Genomic DNA, 9143 nt, shown 5'->3' with positions numbered 1-9143 from the left:
CGACCCAAGCGTGTAGTACCACTTGGTACGCATCAGAAGGATATGTAATTTGCATAGGATGTTCAGCCCATGATCCGGACCTTTTTAGAAGGATATATTATTATTTCGAAGATGAATTTAGTACGGTATTTTCTTTTTACCTCCGCCAACGAAGTTGGAAAGAGGTTATTTTTTCGTCCCTGTTTGTGTGAGTGTGTGTGTGTGTGTTTTTTTGTGAACAGCTTCCTGGCAATTTTGATCGTAGAGTAACGAAACTTGCAGGGATTAACTATTATGTAAATAAACTAGAAATTATCAAATTTTGGAAGCTCAAGGTCAAAGGTTAAGGTCACGGTCAAGCAAAATGTCCAATTCACGTAATGAATCATAATTTTTAACATCCTTGTCACAGAGACTTCAAACTTGTTTCATATTTCTGTATGGAAATCCACGCCAGTTAATACATGTTAAGGTTAAAGGTCCAGGCCAAGGTTGAGCTAGAAGGTCAAGAAATAAGCTGCCGCGGCGGAGGTCTGCACTCTACTGTGTGCCCCTCTAGTTTTTAATATTTGTATTTTATTTTGTTGAAGAATAATCAGGATGATGTTGAAGAATTTGAAGAATCTGGAACTGTTTATACATCTGACTATATTATTATTATTATTATTATCATTATTATTATTATTATTATTATTATTATTATTATTATTATTATTATTATTATTATTATTATTATTATTATTACTAGCTAAGCTATAACCCTAGTTGGAAAAGTAGGATGCTGTAAGGTCAAGGGCCCAACAGGGAAAATTAACAATCAAAAAATATTTTAAGAACAGTAACAATATTAAAATAGAGCTTACATATATAAACTATAAAAACTTAAACAAAAAGATAAAAAAAAAAAACAAGAGAAAGAGAAATATGATAGAACAGCTTGTCTGAGTGTACCCCTAAGCAAGAGAAGAATGTAATATTTTTTAAGATGAATTTAGTACAGTATTTTCGTTTCTTTATAATCTCATTTTATTTTATTCAAGAATAATCAGGATTATAGATATATCCGTGTTGGAGAATTTGAAGATTTCATCATTGTTTATACCACTTCTTACCATTTCTTTTTTTTTTTGGAATTAGAATTACAGAAGAATCTTGTTCTTTTGTTTTTATTGTTGGAACGAAAAACCCCGAACACCTTTTGGATGTGATAGAAGAACTTTACGATTTCGAATAAATTAGGAGGTTAGATCATTTAATTATCTACTTAACATGGGTGTGCAATTAGAAAATTCTTTATCTAATTACGAATGGCATTTTGGAATTTTTTTCACTTCTGTTATTATTATTATTATTATTATTATTATTATTATTATTATTATTATTATTATTATTATTATTATTATTATTATTATTATTGTTGAGTAAACTTAGGACTTGTATCGAAAATCTCTCTCTCTCTCTCTCTCTCTCTCTCTCTCTCTCTCTCTCTCTCTCTCTCTCTACTAATTGATCATCGTTTCTAACGTGATGTAGATGTTTGTATTAAAAGAAAAAGGTAATAGAAATATATTTCCCGGTATGTAATCAAAGTTTATGTTATGGAAGAAACTTCAAGATTATATAGAAAAAAAAAGAAATCTATAAAACATGTTGCTAACGCTATGATGTAAAATTTTTATTCGTATAGATATGCCTAGTTAAAAAAAATGTACATACTTTTATTTATATTTTTTATAGGTATCATTTCTCATAAAAAGGTTGAAAACTCTCTGGATTTTATACTGGAAAACATGGAAAAATTATGAAATATTTGCCTTACGTTATACAGTATATTACAGATGTGCCTGTACAGTATAGTACTTGCTTACAGGTACAGTACCTATCATCATGAGAAAAGTGCATTTCATATTAAAAACTAGAGGGGCACTCAATAGAGCGCAGAGCTCCTCCGCGGCAGCTTATTTCTCGACTTTTTACTCGACCTTTGACCTTAACATGTATCAATTGGCGTAGATTTTCATACACTCAAATATGAACCAAGTTTGAAGTCTCTGTGACAACGATGTCTGATTATGGCTGATTAAGTGAATTGGATATTTTGCTGGACCGTGACCTTGACCTTTGACCTTGACCTTCCAAAATTTAATAATTTCCCGCTTTTTACATAACAGTTAATCCCTTCAAGTTTCATTACTCTACGATTAAAATTGTGACCAGGAAGCTGTTCACAAACACATACACACAAACAAACAAATACACAAACAGTGGTAAAACATAACGTCCTTCCAACTTTGTTGGCGCAGGTAAACTTGAAAATTATAAATTATTATAAATGGCAAAATGCTAAATATTGACTTGCTTCAAAGTTTCTACTTTCGTGAAATATAGGATTAAATATCAATATAAACGTATAAAAACTATAAACTTTTAAAACATAAATTAGAAAAAAAAATAATGAAAATTGACATGTTTACAAGTCTCCATTTTCATACAAAATAGCAAAGCACACTAAGAGTCCAGACCTCCGCCACGGCAGCTTATTTATCAAAACCAGCTTTTCTTTCCCGGGATCAATTTAGACCGTAAGTGTATTTGAAGTCTTTGTGCCAATTATGTGTGAACTTGGGGTTAATTAAGGTTACGGTTAATTTGGTTGACCTTTTGCTTGACTTTGACCTTGACCCTTGACCCCGGACTTTAAAATTTAATCACTTCCACTTCACAAAAGGAAAATTAATCCCTGAAAGTTTCACTACTCTATGAATTAAATTGTGGCCAGGAAGTTGTTCACTAAAAAACAAACAGACAAACGGACAAACAGGGGTGAAGACATAACATCCTCCCAACTTCGTTGGCGGAGGTAGGACACAGATTTCACATTAGAAAAGCTAATGAAAACTGTAAATAATTAAAAAAAAGGAAACGCAAATAGCTATCGATAAGCTGCTACGGTTTCAACAGCCTGAAGAAAAAACAACAACAAAAAACTAGCCACTTGTAGGACCATAAACAGAAGATTCAGATAAAACGGAATTGTACAAACAACTGCAACGATAAAAGAAATAGAAAAAGCTAAGACAGAAGACCGCCATAATAGAAAAAAAAATTCACCGCAAACAAAAATAAAAACCGAAAATGATTGCACCTTTTGCTGATGCAAACGGTTGATAACGCCATCTGTTGGTTGTCCATTAATCTCGGTATCATTGTCATTGTGGGGCCAGTGTGTCATTACTAAGTGACCAGATGCCAATTACCCAATAAGAGTGACTTTTGTTGGTAATGGTAACACCTGTTTTTTGGCCCTGACAAATGGCAGTTCTCGATTACCAGGTTGTTCATTGTTAACGTCTCTTATTTGCTGTTTTTATCAGATGCGGTGCTGTTTTTATTACGGCAATGCACTTGTGGTATGTAAGTACACGTTGTTTATTGTTATTTATGCCTGTTGATTATTTTGTCTTATTTTGGTTCTCCTCTTTATTGGCCTTTTATTCCTCCTCCCAGAGGTTAAAAGGGAGACTCTTGAAATAAAGGTTTCTTTAATTTCTCAATCATTTCCAGCTTTGTTGTATTTTTATTACAGTTAAGCACATATGGTACATAAATATGGTATTCATTGTTTCCTTACTTAGTGGGGATACCTTAACGCGGTGGAAGGGTTTGTGTATCGCCATGATCAGCAAAGCTCCGCTAGTCCGGGCCACCATAAGAGGTTGGTTTGCTGTGAGCGATCAGACGAAATTCTCCCACCATCACCAGTCCACACTGGCCTGCGTGGTGAAGACTAGTAAAACCCCAGACATGTCTGAGGCCTTTGTCCTGCAGTGGACTAGAAACAGCTGCATTTGTTGTTGTTTTTGTATTTATTGCTATGCATGCCTGTTAATTCTTTTATTTTCGTATGCTTCTCTTCGTCATTGGCCTTTTTATTTCACCCTACCTGCTTTCCTCCTCCCAGAGGTTAAAAAGGAGACTATTGAGAAAAGGTTTCTTCATTTCTCAATCTTTTCTTCGCATTCGATTCCAGTCTCTATTTTCGACTGCGTTCAAGAAACCGGATTTGTGTCTTACCCCTGACTGGGACAGATGATGCTATTTCGACGTTTCCTATTTCCAGGATGTATTTTTCTCTCATTTCCCTCTCTTTGGGTCGAGTTTCCCTCGTGGTTAAGAGTAATTATCGAATTTAGAGTGTACTGAGTTAAAGTTTATCTAATTTAGTGTAGTTTTCTCTCATTTCTTTAAGTTTCATTCAAAGTTAGGAGTAATTATCGTATTTAGAGAGTACAAAGTTACGGTTTTGCTGTTTTTTAAAAATTTTATTCTTATTTTCATGTTATTTACTTTTCAAATATTGTTAGGAATAATCATCATATTTAGAGAGTACGAAGTTACAGTTTTGCTAATTGTGGTTATTTTTCTCGCGTTTATCTCTCATTTAAGTTCAAATTCAACATTCTGGAAATTGAATTGTTTATCAAAGGCAACATTCAGGAAACAACATTCAGGAAACAACATTCTGTGATTTGTCTCAAACTCAACATTCTAGAAATTGAATGATTTTCATCGGCTTGAATACCGCATTCTAGAAGCGACATTGTTTTGAATATGTCTCTAAGACAACATTCCGGAAATAATATTGTCTTGATAGTCTTGAAATTGAGTATTCGACCAAAGCAACAAAGTCCCGAATGATTCTTAATCTTCGTTGGACATCAAAATAAAACTCGCGCAGAAATCAAACGAGAAACCGAAAGAAGAATTAGGAGATAAAAAAAATAGGCAAGTACGAAAATCTTAAATGGCAAGCTCAGAGCCATCTTTAAGTCATTATTCGGTGGAGGGTAATAAGTATTAATAGCTGGCGATAAATCAGCCAGGGGAGAATAAGACTCGGTAATTAAAAGTCATCAGTCATCTGGCAGCCGCCTGGTCAAGCCTTCGTACGCCACGGGAGAATATTATCGTTTTTCCTCCTTTTCACAACTGAGAATGAAGTGAGATGAAGTTGGGATAAATGGATAAACTTTTTTTTTTTTTCAAGGATAAACTTGGGGATAAAGGATAAGCTGTAAGGGTACTGTAAGGATATAGGATGCGAGTGTATGTAGATTATCCTGCTGATAGGATAGGTGAGTATAATAATAGAACTGGTAATGATAATATGATTTTATGCTTGAGTGCTCTTCGACGGATATCAAATTTACAATGTTATTGGACTTAATTCGTATTTCTTTTGTGATTTTGCTTATTCAAGGTTCATTTTGTGCTTCTAATGATAGTAATATTAGATAGTTATCTAAGAGAAATCGATAATTCTTTTATAGATTAAAGAAATGCTGATGGTATTAGGGTTTTTGTGCTTAGCTTTGTATTATTATTATTATTATTATTATTATTATTATTATTATTATTATTATTATTATTATTATTATTGTTGATGTTGTTGTTGGTGGTGGTGGTGTTGTTGTTATAATAATAATAATAATAATAATAATAATAATAATAATAATAATAATTATCATTATTATTATTATTATCATCATCAAATGCAACCTATAATATAATGTACATTCTACAGCCAAGTGAATCCTATTTAAGTGCCTTACCACTCACTGACTTTCTAAACGCACGCGAAAATCGAAAACAATAATTTAATAATAACTATTCATCATTAATAAACAAAAATATAGCTTTTGAGAACACAAACAATTATCGAATAAATCATAAGCCTTGGGAAATATTACAATTTGCGACCAAATTATATTTTGTAAAAGTCTATCGATATTGCGACCAATTGATTCTTTATCATAGCATTTACAGATTGCGGCAGATTAGTGATATAAATTTAGCGACCAATTAATACTTTGATTTTGCGACCAATTAGTACTTTGTGATAGCGTTTATAGTTTGCGACCGATTAGTATTATAAATTTAGCAACCAATTTGTATTTTGTGATAGCATTTACAGCTTGCGACCGATTAGTGTTATAAATTCAGCGACCAATTAGTACTTAAAGACAGCATTTGCAACTTGCGACCTATTAGTATTAGCCTATCAATTTAGCGACCAATTAAAACTTGATTTTTACAACCAATTAGTACTTTGTGATAGCATTTACAGCTTGCGACCGATTAGTGTTATAAATTCAGCGACCAATTAGTACTTAGTGATAGCATTTACAGCTTGCGACCTATTAGTAATATAAATTTAGTGACCAATTAAAACTTGATTTTACAACCAATTAGTACTTTGTGGTAGCATTTAGAGCTTGCGACCGATTAAAATTGTAAATTTAGCGACCAATTTGTACTTTGTGGTAGCATTTATAGCTTGCGACCGATTAGTATGATAAATTTAACGATCATTTGATACTTTGTGATAGCATTTACAGCTTGCGACCGAGTAGTGTTATAAATTTATCGACCAATTAGTTCTTTGTAATATCATTTACAGATTGCAACCGATAAGTATTATAAATTTAGCGACCAATCAGTACTTTGTGATTGCATTTACAGCTTGCGACCGAGCAGTATTATAAATTTAGCGACCAATTAGTACTTTGTAATATCATTTATAGATTGGAACCGATTAGTATTATAAATTTAGCGACCAATCAGTACTTTGTGATAGCCTTTACAGCTTGAGACCGATTAGTATTATAAATTTAGCGACCAATCAGTACTTTGTAATAGCATTTCCAGATTGCAACCGGTTAGTATTATTAATTTAGCGACCAATTAATACTTTGTAATAGCATTTACAGCTTGCGACCCATTAGTATTAAAAATTTAGCGACCAATTAGTACTTTGTGATACATTTAAAACTTGCGATTGAGTTGTATTATAAATTTAGCGACCAATTAGTACTTTGTAATAGCATTTACAGCTTGCAACCGATTAGTATTATAAATTTAGCGACCAATCAGTACCTTGTGATAGCATTTACAGCTTGCGACCGATTAGTATTATAAATTTAGCGGCCAATCAGTACTTTGTAATAGCATTTCCAGATTGCAACCGGTTAGTATTATAAATTTAGCGACCAATTAGTACTTTGTGATACATTTACAGCTTGCGATTGTTTTGTATTATACATTTAACGACCAATTATTACTTTGTAATAGCATTTACAGCTTACAACAGATTAGTATTATAAATTTAGCGACCAATTAGTACTTTGTGATAACCTCTATAACACATGACGGTTTAATGGCTTAGTTAAATCATATAGAAGTAATAAATGTAGAATTTTCGACCAATTAAGAACTGTTCGAGAGCGTATGCAAATTCCGACTGGGTAAGAAATTTGCGATATGAAGATATCTTGCAATATTGCAAAGAGAAAATTATATTGGAGGAATAGAAAAATTTATAAGAAAAAGGAAGAAATTATATTATAGATTAAAAACAAATTTTAAAAATGATTCGAAATCAATTTATTTTATTATCCTAAAAGATACTGAAAGCAGATAAGAACTGATATATAGATATCTTGCAATATTTTTAAGAGAAAATTCTATTCGAGATATAGAAAATTATTCGAAATTATCATAAAGATTAATTTTTTTAAAAAAGGTTTCGAAATCAATTGATTTTATTGTCCTAAAAGATATTGAAAGCAGATAAGGCCGGTCAACTGAAAGGGATTTTTTTTTTTCATGAACTTTTACTTATTACAGACAGAAATAATTATAGCAAATAATTAATCAAAAGAAAGATAAGAGCTGTTTATAGAGGCTTAAATTTATCATCATAATCCATAAATGAGTTTCACTGAGTTGAAAGCTCATCACCAAAGTTGATATAGATTTTCATGATATCGAAAGAAAAAATAAAGGAAAATAGAAAATGATAAGATACATATTCATCAGTGGTTGAAAAATACTTGATTGATATTTAAATGTAAGTCCAGTAAGACTTAGATTTGAAGATCAGTGATGTGTTTTTCAATAATTAATTTATATGTTTTTTGGAAGACCCAGGCATACATGACTGAGGACCATGAAGCATGAAGTAGGAGATGATGAATAGAGAATGATTAATTTAAAAGCTCAAGATAGAGACGACTGGCGAAATCTAACCGAGGCCCTTTGCGTCAATAGGCGTAGACGATGATGATGATGATGATGATGATGATTTAAATGTATTTTCTTAATCCTTAAAATCAAATTGAAAGATACAAGAGAAATATCTTAACTTATAATAAAGAAACTGCAGCAATGGGATTGTCCTGATGTTGGAAAAGAATTATTGAATAGAAAAAAATATCAAATCATTTCTGTCAATTATTTAGTACATTCTGTCATGGAGTGTCTTTTTGAGCAGTGCATTTTTTATGGTTATCTCTCTATAATGTAGTTTTTATAAGTATATCTTTTTAAGTGTATACTTTTTTTTGTGGATATTTTCAAGTTACATTTTTTTTTCTAATTTCAAAATATTGTTCATTTTAATAGAGAATTTGTTTGGACAATATTTTTGTTGTATAGATCACATACGTTTTCATAAAAGTTTGATTTCTTTTAATTTTGCATGAAATTATTTGTATAATTTCCATATTCATATGGTATGGATGTATGCATGGACAGATGAACAACAACAACAACAACAACAACAACAACAACAACAACAATAATAATAATAATAATAATAATAATAATAATAATAATAATAATAACAAATATCTAAAACCGAAACATTAATAATGTACAATAATGCACAACACCCAAATACATCGTCATTAAACTCTTCACCAGAAAGTTTTCATAATCTCCTATTAATTTATTTATGCTAATCTCTAATTACAGCAGCAGCTTAATAATTACTCTTCAAGCAATTACCAGCAACAAAGCACAGACAACTCTTAAGGAATTAATGTCGTTTCTTAAGTGTGGAAGACATCGCTTTTGTTCCAGTAATTTCGACGATTAATATTGGTAATCTCTCTCTCTCTCTCTCTCTCTCTCTCTCTCTCTCTCTCTCTCTCTCTCTCTCTCTCTCTCTCTCTCTCTCTCTCTCTCTCTCTCTCTACCACATTGTAATGGTGGAAGTCATGATTTTAGAAGGAAATTCCTTAATCTCTCTCTCTCTCTCTCTCTCTCTCTCTCTCTCTCTCTCTCTCTCTCTCTCTCTCTCATTGTAATGGTGGAAGTCATGA

The sequence above is a fragment of the Palaemon carinicauda genome, chromosome 19 (assembly GCF_036898095.1).
Source record: "Palaemon carinicauda isolate YSFRI2023 chromosome 19, ASM3689809v2, whole genome shotgun sequence".
In the NCBI taxonomy this organism is placed as follows: domain Eukaryota; kingdom Metazoa; phylum Arthropoda; class Malacostraca; order Decapoda; family Palaemonidae; genus Palaemon; species Palaemon carinicauda.
Note: the sequence above shows the minus strand (reverse complement) of the source record.